The 14,034-nt window shown below is 34.7% G+C and overlaps 1 long non-coding RNA gene across 1 annotated transcript in view; it reads right to left on the reverse strand.

Moving 5' to 3' along the window:
- Positions 1-505: 505 nt before the first annotated feature.
- LOC131804400 (uncharacterized) overlaps positions 506-14,034 on the reverse strand; it is a 94,403-nt gene continuing 80,874 nt past the window's right edge. The window contains exon 3 of the long non-coding RNA XR_009343115.1: positions 506-708. This is a non-coding gene — a long non-coding RNA (uncharacterized LOC131804400). The remainder of the gene's footprint in view (positions 709-14,034) is intronic.

The following is a 14,034-nucleotide window of genomic DNA, read 5'->3' on the forward strand; positions in this document are numbered from 1 at the left end:
CTACATTGTTCTGCCTTGGTATGACAGTGAATGGAATTTTGGTATAAATCTGTAAATTGTCCCAATTGAGATTCTTGTAATCTGACCGAATTATATAATTTTCCCTCAATTCCTTACTGTTTCAAAGTTTGTCTGCATAAATGCGGACATGTCTTTGCTCTCCCTCCCCCCACCTCCGTCGCCACAAAGAACGTGTGAAAATTCTTCTTTTGTTTTGTTACATTCGTATCCACAGATGGCTGACAAATCCTTAAAGGATTCAGGCAAATCAAGTTAAAGACATACTCAGACTTAAGACAAGTCACAAAGCTGCTAAAGACGAAGCATCTGTAGCAAATGATGTAGAACGGCTGGGGGACGTCTTTGCCGGTTTTGTAGGATTGTGGATGGTAACCCACAAAAGCTGACAACAGAATACGAGACTACATATCTGGTGTTTAAATTTAATATGCAGAAATTCCTAGTAGATCGTTTTGTTTTAATAATAATGCTACATATTTCAATGTGAAATAACAAATAGGTACACTAAGCAAAAAGAGTTGGTAGGAGTTAAAAATATTACACTTAGCAAAATGGATATAGATATATGTCTATTTGAGTACAAATTTGATTTAGAAATCACTAATTGGTACCTCATCTTTACGCCACACTGGGTTTTAATAATTTCGACAATCTGCGCTTTTCTGAAGGCTAGGCATCGTGGTTTACCTGTAAAATACAAACAAATTTGAACAGAGCATATTTTTATATTTTTTCAACTTACAAAAAGAAAAAATTAAAATAAGAAAACATTTTTAAATACTCTTAAACTAAATTAGTGCATTAAAAACAACATTAGTTGACCAATATATGGTATAATATCATATAAATATTAATAATCTTTTTATACCCTACAACACTATGTTGGGGGTATTATTAGTTTGATCGGGCCAAAAATTATGTAACACCTCGAACTATGGTTTCCCACAGAGAAACGTATATATGGATCTTTGTATCTTGTCGAGCTGAGTCGATCTAGTTATGTATGTCCGTCTGTCCGTCGGACCCTCTGTCTATGTTAATTTGTAATCACTATACAGGTCGGAATTATGGCCCGATCCTCACGAAATTTAGAATGGAGGTGGGGCTAGAGCCAGAATAAAAGCCTACTGCTTTTGGAGATGATGGCATAATATTAAGGAGTTAAAATGGGCCAAAAACTGAAAATTTTCCTGATTTTGCAGTTGCTCTACAGGTCGCAATAATAGACCAATCGAAGTGAAAGTTAACATGGGGCTAGAGTTTAGCGCTGGGCAGAAGCCTTCCAATTTTGATGGTCATCGGGTAATATTTAGTGGGTGAAATAGACCATAACATTTATGTTAAATAAAAGACAAATTTTCCATTAAACCCCGAATATTTTTAACCCCGCAAACCACAAATGGACGTATTTTAAAAAATTTTGTAAATTCAGAATGCCCTCTTGGCATAAAAGTATAAAATCTAAAAATCGCATAAACAGATGCCAATAATAATAATGTTAATATAGATGTTGTAGTATTTTCTGATTTTTTTTATTTTTTCAAATTTTTTATCGCATACGATTTTTTAAATTTGACTTATAAAATTGAAGTGTATATTTTGTAATGCAACACAGGTTGGGGTTTCTATATACATATTGCAATTATCGTCCGATCCTCACGAACATTTCCATATGGGTAGAGTTAGTCTCGTAAGGGCTAGGCCTATAGTTTTTAAAGATGTTCACAATATATTAAGGGGTTGAAATGTACCAAGGTGGGATTGGTTAAATTGAATTAGAGATTGTAAAATATTTATGGTCTGTTCTTTATATATTTCATTTAGATGGTCTTCAAAAATTCTATAATATCATTGAAAAGTAAAATTATTTAGAACCTGAAATATCAAAAAAGTGGCATACATTGAAAACTTTGCTTTAAATTACAAGTATATGGGGGAAAATTTGGAAGATACCATACAAATAACAGCAATAATTGGCAAGTATTGCAATGGCAAAAATGTGTCTATGCTAAATCTTTCAAAATTAGCAGGTTTGTTTAATATCTCATTTACCTAATACATACGGCAAACAATTTACACGTATCCGATTTTGAGATATTTAGACGAAAAATCTAAACTTATTAAGATATATATAATTTTCAAGTGATAAATTTTTTTGCACTAATTTGGGTTATATTTCATCAAAACAAATAAATACAAAAATTACAAAACTTTTACATATATCCGGGAACCAGAGGTTCTCATATTAATCAAACCATGTTTATTAAAAAGTGCTGTGGAATTATTCGTTTCAGTTTTAATAATTTTATATTTCGGCTATTTATGTTTGTTGCTTTTAATTTATTTTTTAGTAACTATGTTAGTAGTTATGAATTGTAAATCATTATATTTATTAACTATTCATTAACAACGAACATAATTCAAAGCATTGCTTGCTGATATGCCACTTTGCTAACTTATTTGAATAAAGCATCAGTGTGAACAAAGATCTGGCAATATGCACACAAGCAAAAATATTTTTATTGAAAAAGAGGAAGATAACTACAGGAAGGGAAGAATATAAAGAAATATAGCTACTAACTAATATTTGCCGAATGGAATATTGCGATATGTTCAGCTCACGAGCCATTGTGGCCACTGCGACGCGAGTTTCGATCAAGTCGCTTCTTTACTATTCGAACCATTTTTGCTGATGTTGCTGTTTTCGTCCGTCCACTTCCATGACGTCGGGCTACGCTACCAGTATCACGCTAACGAGCGATGGTACGAGCCACAAAAGATTTATTCACATTTAAATGCTTGAGTGCTCTAACGATAGCCACCAACCAAATATAAAGAAATCACACTATCACGCTTGAATTCCATCACGAATAACTTTTTTTCTGAAAAATTCACACCAAAATTCACAAATTTTAACAGCTGTCGGACGGGTGGCTTAGAAATGAAGTCCGAAGTTGGTTGCAGTGTTCTCATCTTACCCTGTAATTCGCAATTGTTATAATAAGTAATGACTCCATAGTAATTTCTAAATAGAAATAAATATTCATGGCAAAAATTATAATCGATGTCCACCTACCATCGGTTTAAGATATTTTGGATTGCCTGATCTTATTTTTCAGCCATGTGAAAACTCAGCTCAATTTTTGGTATTGTAAAGGGCTTAGCAACATTTTCCATTCAAATGAGCTGTAATTTGGAATATGTATTTCCCACGTTTAAAATACCGTGCTGCGTGGTATTTAGTTTTGTGCATCTCATAATTTAGGGCAGAATGATTTCAGAATAAAGATAATTACTCCTTTAGAACTCAAAATGTAAAAACTGGGACTGCAGTCAGTGAAAAACAGAGTATAGAGCGTGCAAAATAGTAGAGCAGTAAAGTAGTAGTAGTAGTAAGAAAAGGTGTTTTTCCTAAATTTTCAAGATACCTTAAATCGCTTTTTCAGATCATGATACGGGTCATAACCTCCGGATAAGAATACAACCTGATTTTAAGTATATTTTACGTTTTAACCATATTTTCCATACTAATTTCGGAAGATGTTGGTAATTTGAAATTGATCAAAAATTGATCACATTTTGGTATCACCATCACATGATTTATGCCATTTTCGGGGTCGTGGCCACTTTAGTAATTTTTTTTGGCCCTTATTTGGCATCTTTGTTTCCTCTTCGCATAAAATTTTTAATTTTTGGAGAAGGGACCATCTTGGTCTTGGTTTGATTTAATAATAAAGATAATTGGCCACAGAGGCATTTATTTAAGTATAGTCCCGCATTAGAGTACACCCAAGTGTGGTCAGAAAAGAAAATTTGTATTTTGTATTCGTATAATTCCAAGTTCCTCCAATACGATGCAAACTCATTAAGAGTGCTATATCAAATATCAAAAAATATATACCAAAACGGTTGCAGAAAAACAATGACATATTAATTATATCAATTTTAATAATTTTGCGAAAAAAATAAATTACACTTTTACTTGTTCGATATAGACAAAATAAAGTCATAAATAACTTCAAAGCACAAACAACTACCAAACATCGCTAAATCCACAGTCAAAGTTCACTAACCCTTTGATCCAATTTATTCAATTTATCGAATTTTCAATTTCATTGGTTTGCCTGTCTTGCGCCACAATCCACTCCATGGCAATTTTCTACATAACCAAATCTTCCTTGTTTTTCACCGAAGCTTTTCGCTAATATTTACATTGCGTGGTTTGGCCACATTTATCAAACTGGCGCTCTGTGTGTGGCTTATTCCAGGTATAATAATAATTTTTCAAAAGCCAGCATAAATCAACAATAATAATGGTAAATAGCCATGTACAAGTCGTGTTATTGAAAGTTTATTGGTTTGTGATTTATTCATGAATATTTTGTCTCATGAGAATATTTTTTCAATTTATTAAACAAGAAATGTTATGAATATATACACGTACACATGTACATAATTTCAAAATTCAATTGAGCGATTGCATTTTCTTAAAGGTTTATTGCGATGTCATACTCTTCGAGAGATATCGTGACATCGTTTGGGGCTATAGTATATATTATTTCACATGAGCAAGAGATCGTCCCAAATTTTGAGTAATAACGAACAAAAATGTTGTTAAAATCATTATAATACCGAATATTGGGGGTACCGTTATATAGGGGCTATAGGAAAATATGCACCCATCCGAAACATGAATAGTTAAGAAATTTTGAAAAAAAAAACCTTTAAAAATACCGAAAATAAATAGATACCGCAATTTGCGCGCCATACTTAATCATGGGTCGACGTTTGTTGGCAACTGCTTGCAATTATTTGTCTATGTTGTTATATTACTTTTTATACCCTACACCACATAGTGGTAAGGGTATTATGCCTTTGTGCATTTGTTTGTAACATGGAGAAGGAAGCGAGACAGACCCATAGTCTTCATAGAATCGCTTTCAGAGTCTATTTATTTATGTCAGTCCGACTGTCTATCCGTCCGTCCATCTATTCTTGTGAACAAAATGCAGGTTGCATTTATTATCAGATTGAGATGAAATTTTCCCAGCAATATTTCTCTGGCCCAAGGACGAACCTTATTGAAATTGGTGATAATCGAATCAGATTTAGATATAGATACCATATATCTTCAACCCATTTCAGATTAATTGTGCACCAAATAGCCAATATAAGTCCAAATGAACTGAATTTGTCACATCCAACCGAATTCAATCTAGAAGAAAGTATATCAAATTTGGTGGAAATCGGTTCAGATATAGCTAGTCTCCAAATTTCGAATGCGTAATGGAATTTGGAACAAAAATAAATTTGGCAAATTATATTGAAATCGGTACGGATTTTCGCCCGATGAACTGCCGAATTTGGTTTTCTTCGATGAGGAAACATTCGTTGTCCAGCAGTTTGTAAACAAACAAAATGATCGCGTTTACTTGCCAAAGAGGTCAGCCGAAAATGTGCACCTTCGATTGGGCACCAGAACTCAAGGGCCGACCATGGTGATGGTGTGGGCCGCCACAACAGCCGATGGTCATTCTCCGCTCGTATTAATCGACCGTGGCATCAGAATAAATGCCGAATATTATCGCGAAAATATTGTGGAGGGTGTATTAAAGCCATGGGTACGGAAACATTTTGGCCGCAGAACATTCCAACTGGACTCAGCACAATCGCACTCAAAACGCGCCACTCCAAAACGTTTACAAAATGAGGTTCCTCCTTCATTTCCAGCGCACAATGGCCACCAAAATCTCTGGATACCAATCCGTTGGACTATTGTGCCTGGAGTATTTTGGAAAGCAAGGTTGGCACAAAAAATACCAAAATATCGATCACCTCAAGCGCTGCGCCGGGAATGGGCCAAAATACCGCAGAGTAACATTTGGGCAGCGTGTGACGGTTTCAAAGGCCATAATTCGTGCGGGTTTATACGACGTGGACCTACATAGGCATTGTTTGTCATAAGCCATTACCATATTCAAACTCGAAACTTGAAATAAACAGTGAATAATGTAGCTAAAATCGTCAAAATATCGCATATATGGAGGTACCGTTATATCGGAGCTGTGCGAAGACCTGCACCTGCATAGACAATTATCTGTCACAGATTGTAGTTTTCATAACGAACTCCAAATACGTAATTTGAAACAACTCTGGTGAATAATAACGCTAAAATCATCAAAATACCGAATGTTGGGAGGTACCGTTATATGAGGGCTATACGAAGACGTACAGTAGTTTTTCTGTTTTAGGCTGTACTAACCCTTTAGAACTTCAAATAATAAATTTGAAACAATTCCGGTGAATAATGTCGCTAAAATCATCAAAATACCGAATATAGGGAGGTACAGTTATAGGGGTGTTATATGAAGACGTGGACCTGCACAGATAATTTTCTGTCTTAGGCTGTAGTATCCATTTCGAACTTCAAATACCAAATTTGAAACAATTCCGGTAAATAATGTCGCTGAAATCATCAAAATACCGAATATCGGGAGGTGCAGTTATATGGGGTCTATACGTACGACAACGACAAAACCTACATGGCCCATTTACTAACTTAACCTGCCTACTAGAACGATAAACATGTGTGCAAAATTTTAACCTTCTATCTCAATTCGTTCGAAAGATAGCGTGATTACAACAGACAGACGGACATCGCTAAATCTTAGAATTTTACGCTGATCAAGAATATATATATTTTGTTGAGTCTGACATGAGTATTTCGAGGAGTTACAAACGGAATGACAAGGTTAATATACCCTCAATAGCATGGTGGAGGGTATCAAAATTATGGCGTTTGACTTTGTTGCAGGATTTTATCTCACCCTGTATATACGTTATTCAACAAATTTGTTTTGTTTCGAAATAGAGGTTTTATGTATTATTCCATAGATATATTTGAAAACTTTATCCTATTCTGATTGATATATCAGAAAAAATTGGCATTAGCAGAAGATTATGACTAGTTTTATTTTAGTTTCAATATTTAAAACATAGCTGTATATAAAAGAATCCATTATTGTTTTTTTTTAATAAGCATTGAAACCTGATCCCCACATATCAACCCATAACCAAGGTCAAACGAGATTTAGTTAGGAGGTTTTTATTTAAATCACAAAAACCAAGTTGCATGAAGAGATTACATTTTTTTTCTTTATTTTTAACAATAACCGACTCAGTCATTGAGAATGTAAACTGTGTAAAGGAAATCTAGCAGATTCGCTGCAACATGCACGTATGTCCAGTGTATTTTTGTTAAAGTTCTAGTGGAATAATAAAAACTGATGTTACTTCCGAGTTGCAGCTAGACAACTGGGCGGGCAAACAGCATAAGCCACTTTAACATGTCATTGCCACAAACTGACTTAAGTTTGCTGACATTTCGAGTAGTTACATCAACGACAAGATAACAAGAAAAACACATACATCCATCCAGAACTGAACTGAAAACTGAATTTTTCTTTTCGAAAACAAGCATGTTTATCCGTTTTTCATGTATTTACTTGTATTTTCATGTTTTTCTAGCTCCTAACAATGTTTCTGAAGGATAAAACGGCATGGAGGAAGAGAGAAAAATGTTTAGCAGCATGGAAGATAACATTACAATATGACAATAAAATTTACAAATTTAAAAACACAAAGATTATGACTCTACAACATTTTATTGTATGTTCCGAACATGTAGTCTACATATTTTCATAGATAGTATGTACAACGTACGACAACGACAAAAGCAACAGCGATATATATTTATAAAACTACATGTGATTCATAATGAAATGTTTGTGAAACTCAATGTTATTGGATTTTAGATTCACCACGGACCAAACAGATAAATGATGAGCATACATTACGTCTGAGGATGTTAGGGACATATTTTCACATTTGTCACAACATCAAGTATCAATGTTACCAATTTCAATAACTGAGAGGCACAAGTATTGGTCTATTTTCTTTAAAGAATATTAAGAATCTAAGTAAGAATCCAAGTACATCAATGATTTCAGGGCATAAATGTTCGCCCACGCAAGTTTATATGAGTCGCCCGAGACAAAAACTACAAAAGTCGATGTTCTCGTTTAAAGAGCAATTGTTTCAAATATCGTTATCTGGTTCAATTAATTCATAAATTGTTAACATTATAATATGTTTTTTTTAATATGTATGTTAAGCATCTGTTGAGAAGTCAAAATAGTTAATTTAAGAAAAAGGTAGTTTAAAACAAGTAAAAAAACATTAGGTTCGGCCGGGCCAAACTTTTAATGCACTCCACCTTAGGGTAAAGGAAACATTGTCTCCCACAAATACAATTTTTAGACATATACCAATAAAATACCAATATTTAGACAAATCCGCGAAGAAATGTGGCAAAAATCATCAAAATGGCGAATATCTGGATGTACCATTATATGGGGGCTATACCAAATCGTGGACCTATACATGCTATGTTTTGCCACCGGAGCTAGAACCCATTGTGACCAACAAATACCAATTTTTAGACAGGTCCATGAAAAAATGTGACAAAAACCGTCAAAATACCGAATATTGGGAGGTACCATTATATGGGGGCTATACCAAATCGTGGACCTATACATGCAATGTTTTGTCACCGGAACTAGAACCCATTATGACCAACAAATACAAATTTTTAGACAAATCCGGGAATAAATGTGGCAAAAATCATCAAAATACCGAATATCAGGAGCTACCGTTATATGGGAGCTATACCAAAACGTGGACCTATACATACAATGTTTCGCCAACGCAGCCAGAACCCATTATGACCAACAAATACCATTTTTTAGAGAAATCCGTGAAGGTACCGTTATATGGCAGCCTGAACCCATTATGACCAACAAATACCAATTTTTAAACAAATCCGTGAAAAAATGTGGCAAAAATCATCAACATACCGAATATCGGAAGGTGCCGTTATATGGGAACTATACCAAAACGTGGACGAATATATTGTCAATACCAACCATTCTAGACACAATACAAAATATTCTGCTAAATTTTGACGCTCTACGTCAAATAATGTGGGCTGTATCGTGATTTCAACAGATATACAGACGGACAGACGGAAATCGTTAAATCGACTTAGAACTTTATACTGATTATCAATATACATACTTTATAGGGTCTAGGACGAATATTTACGGATGTTACAAACGGAATGACAAAGTTAATATACCCTCCTTTCCAAGGTGGAGGGTATAATGAAGCGATGATAATCGTAAACCTATTATTTTTATACCCTCCACCATACATAGTATGGGGGGTATATTAAGTTCGTCATTCCGTTTATAACTCATCGAAATAATAATTTTAGACCCAACAATATATAACTATATATTTTTTATCTGAGTAAAATTCTTAGACGAGTTAGCCCTGTCCTTCCGTCCGCCTGTTGTAATAGCGCTAGAGTAGAGTACCTATCTATATTCGGTATTTTGGAAATTTTAGCTACATTTTTAATTTAATTGTATAGAAATCCATACCTGGAAGAAAAATGTCCATATAGGTCCACGATATCGTATAGCCCACATACAATAGTATTATTCTTCGGAGTTGTTTCATACTTCGTATTTAGAGTTCGTAATGGGAACTACAGTCTATGACAGGAAATTGTCGATGCAGGTCAGGTCTTCATAAAGCCCCGATATAACGGTACCTCCCTATATTCGGTATTTTGAGGATTTTCGTTACAGGATTTACAAGATTTTTTTTTGTATTCGTATTTGAATATTGTAATGGCTTATGATAAAAGTAGCCTGTGCAGGTCCACGTCTTTGTATAGACACCAAAATAACGGCTATATTCGACATTTTTAAGATTTTAACAGAAGTTTTAACGGATTTTATTTTTTTGAAAATTTCTAAATTTGTTCGAAATGGTGGAGGGTATTCAAAGTTCCGTCCGGCCGAACTTACTGCTTTGCTACTTGTTAAGACTCCTCCCGATTATTTGTATTTATAGTATTGTTATAACCTCCACATTAAAAGGAGTGTATATTAACTTTGTCATTCCGTTTGGAACATTCCTAAATATTCGTCGTAGACACATGAAGTATACATATTTATAATCAGCATAAAAATCTAAACCAATTTAACGATGTCCGTCTGTCTGTTGAAATCACGATGCAGTCCACATTGACACAACCATTTGTATTGTGCCCATGTTTTCGTATAGTCCCCATATAACGGACGGTGATGATGTTCGCCTCATTTTTTCACGGATTTGTCTAAAAAATGGTATTTGTAGTTCGCAATGGGTTCTAGTTTTGGTGGCGAAACATTGTACATATATGTTCATGTTTTCGGAACGTCCAGATATTCGGAATTTTGGTGATTTTTTTACATTTTCCACTGATTTATCTAAAAATTGGTATTTGTAGTTCATAATGGATTGCAACTCCGGTGGCAGAACATTGAAAATCTAGGTCCACGTTTTCCTAGAGCGCACAGATAACAATACCCACCGATATTCGGTATTTCGATAATCCTAGTCACATTTACCCACCAATTTCAAATTTGGTATTAAGAAGCGCAATATATACAAATCCTTGCAGAAAAAATTGCCTCGTTTTGTCAAGGCCTTCATATAACGGCTTCACCCACTTTATGGTTTTTTGAAAAGTTTCACTGCATTATACAGACGGTCTTACTGGTATCTGACGTTTGAGTTCAGAATTTTTTTTATAATTTTTTTCTCTTTACCCAATGGCGAAGGATATTAAAAGTTCGGCCAGCCTGAATTTAATGTTTTTTACTTGTAATTGATTTTAAATGGCTTTTGTTTGGCTCCAGAATTTGTAAAGTGCTGGTGTTAAACCGAGAATACACGATATTGACTTGTGGCAGTGTCCGCAGTCCACCTCGTACTCAACATAGCCGAACCTTAATGTCTCTTCTCGTTTCAGGCTGAGAAAAACGAAGCGCCTAGCTATAACCCCACTCATTCGAATACCACCGTTCCAACGACAAGAGCCGATCACCAAAAACACGACTCCAATAGTCATGTGGCAGCACTCGAAGAGAACACTGCCGCCTAAAAGAACCAAATACTAAAATCCAAGTATCATCGAATCGAGTGCATCAAGCCTGGTGTGTCTAATGCGAATCCGACCTGCAATCCGATTTTCATCCACTCGACGACGTCGCCGATTCCCACTAGCAGCCCTCTTCTAGTCGGGTTACTACAGACCAATGCCCGTGACATCGTACCGTGCGCTACCGAGATGAACAGTAACATTAAAACCCATCTAGACAACCAGATTTCATCGTATTTGGGGTAATATTACACATATAGTTCTCAATTGAACTCGGACGAAGATATATATACTAGCTATATCCAAATCTGAAACAAAATTTGAAAAAAGTGGCAAGCGTGTTTGTAGTCTGTATCTAAAATCATTGTTTTAGAGTGCAAATAACGTCTTTGGGTGACTGAAATATAGCTATATCTGAACCGATTTTCACAAATATGACTTATTTGCTTCAATGCTAAATATGGTAGTCAATAACAAACAAACAAAAAAAACATTTGATTAATATTACACATTTGGGGGCTATATCCAAATCTGAACCTGTTTCGATTTCAGAATATGTCAAGGTTATTTTCGACTATGCCTCATATCTTATGGGGATGTAGAAGACTTAAATATAATCAGATGAAACTTATATGTACAAAGAGAGATGAAAAAACTGCAACCACTTTCAGACTGCTGTCATTTCTAAGCCACTCTTTCGACAGCTGTTAAATTATTCCAGTGATAGCTAATTATACTGTTTACAAGCGTACAAAAGCATTTTGGTGAGAATTTTCCAGAAAAAAAGTTATTCGTGATGGAATTCAAGCGTGATTGTGTGATTTCTTTATATTTGGCTTGAAAACGACAAGTGGATATCTTTAGAGCACTCCAGCATTTAAATGTGAATAAATCTTTTGTGTCTCATACTACGCTCGTTACCGTGATACTGGTAGCGTAACCCGACGTCGAGGAAGTGGACGGAATAAAACAGCAACATCAACAGAATGGTTCGAAAAATAAAGAAGCGACTAGATAGAAACCCGCACAGCAGTGGCCGACAAATGGCTTGTGAGCTGAAGATATCGCAATATTCCATTCGGAAAATATTAAATAATAGACTCAACAGAGCTAAAGCGCTGCTTCGAAGTGTCGGTCAAAAGCAAGCAAGCACTTCGCCGGGAATGGGCCAAAATACCGCAGAGCTACATTCGGGCAGCGTATGACGGTTTCATTGGCCATTTGAAAGCTATAATTCGTGCCAAAGGTGACCAATTCCAACAAATCTAAATTTTTAAATCGTAGAATAATTCGATGCTATTTCCGACATTTTTTGCTTTCATTCAATAAAATAAAAAAATGTAAAAATTATAGCGTTTGACTTTGTTGCAGTTTTTTTTTATCTCACCCTGTATGTAGATCATTAAAAGGGACTATGATTGTAGACCAAATTAAGGATGTTTGTCAGATTTGTTGTGGCATTACAGGGAAAATGTTGCGTAGTATAAATGGAATTCACAAATTGCGATAAAAAAGTATTTCAAGAGTATAGCAATCAAACATGTAGTATAGTAATCATGTAGTTCATATTCAAGAGATCTTTTGGCCAATTCTTTATTTGCCTTTTATTTTTAGTCGATATTTCAAATTAACATCAAATTTTAAACAACTCCTCTAAGATATTTGTATTTTTTCCATTCATATATTTTAAATGTCAGAATATTGTATAGGGTAAGGATGTAATCAATTTATTTTTATGTTATTGGCTTTTTATTATATTGGACATTGAATACTGCTAAAAGCCTTGAAGAGACTACCAAATATCCATTAACACACTTATGAGAGCTATAAAATATCGCATAATGTACATGACAGATTAAATGACTTTGTCTCTTACCTGGCGTTGCACATTGGTGTTATAAACGATTAAGTTAGAATTCAAGAAGAACTTCGTCATTCCATTTGATTTTGATACTAGTTGAAAAGAAAATTTTATATACTAATATTTTATGGATTTAAATAAAAATAAAATAAATTCAAGAATTAAGAAATCTTAAAAATGCTTAAAATAGCCGTTATGTCGGGGTCTATACGAAGACGTGGACGTGCATAGGAAAGTTTCGCCATAAGCGATTACAATATTCAAATACGAAACTTGAAGAAAACCCGGTGAATAATGTAGCTTAAATCATCAAAATACGGAATATAAGTAGGTACTGATATATGGGGCTTGTACGAAAGCCTGGACCTGCATAGACAATTTGCTGTCATAGACTGTAGTTCCCATTACGAACTCTAAATACGAAAAAACTCCAGTGAATGATGTCGAATGGCCTGCATAAGCAACTTTTTGTCATAGGCTATATTTTTAGACAATTCCATTGAAAAATGTTGATAAAATCATAACAATACCGTATATAGGGACTTACCGTTATATTGGGGATAAACGATATCATGGACCTATATAGAAAATAATCTTCCAGGGGATGAAGTACTCAAAAGGAAATACTTATGTGGATTTTCAGAGAATTTTATTGAAAAATTTTGGCTACAATCATCAAAATACCGACTATCGGGGGTACCGTTATATGGGGGCTATACGATATCGTGGACCTATATGAATAATTCTCTTCCAGAGAGTAAAGTATTCAAAAGGAACTCCTTGTGTGGATTTCCAGACGATTCCATTGGAAAATGTGGCTAAAATCATCAAATTATGGAATTTCGGTTCCCCCGTTGTATGGGGGCTATAGTATATAGCACATTACAACAGACGGACAAGGCTAAATCGTCTTAGAATTTTACGCTGGTCAAGAATATATATACTTTATTATGTCTAAAATGGTTATTTCGATGAGTTACAAACGAAATGACGAACTTAATATACCCTACTATGTATGGTGGAGGGTATAAAAAACATTTAATTCGGCCGGGCCGAATTTTTAATACGTAATTTTTTTTAAAACATAAAGTGGGTGAGG

Source organism: Musca domestica, unplaced genomic scaffold (genome assembly GCF_030504385.1).
Source record: "Musca domestica strain aabys unplaced genomic scaffold, Musca_domestica.polishedcontigs.V.1.1 43, whole genome shotgun sequence".
In the NCBI taxonomy this organism is placed as follows: domain Eukaryota; kingdom Metazoa; phylum Arthropoda; class Insecta; order Diptera; family Muscidae; genus Musca; species Musca domestica.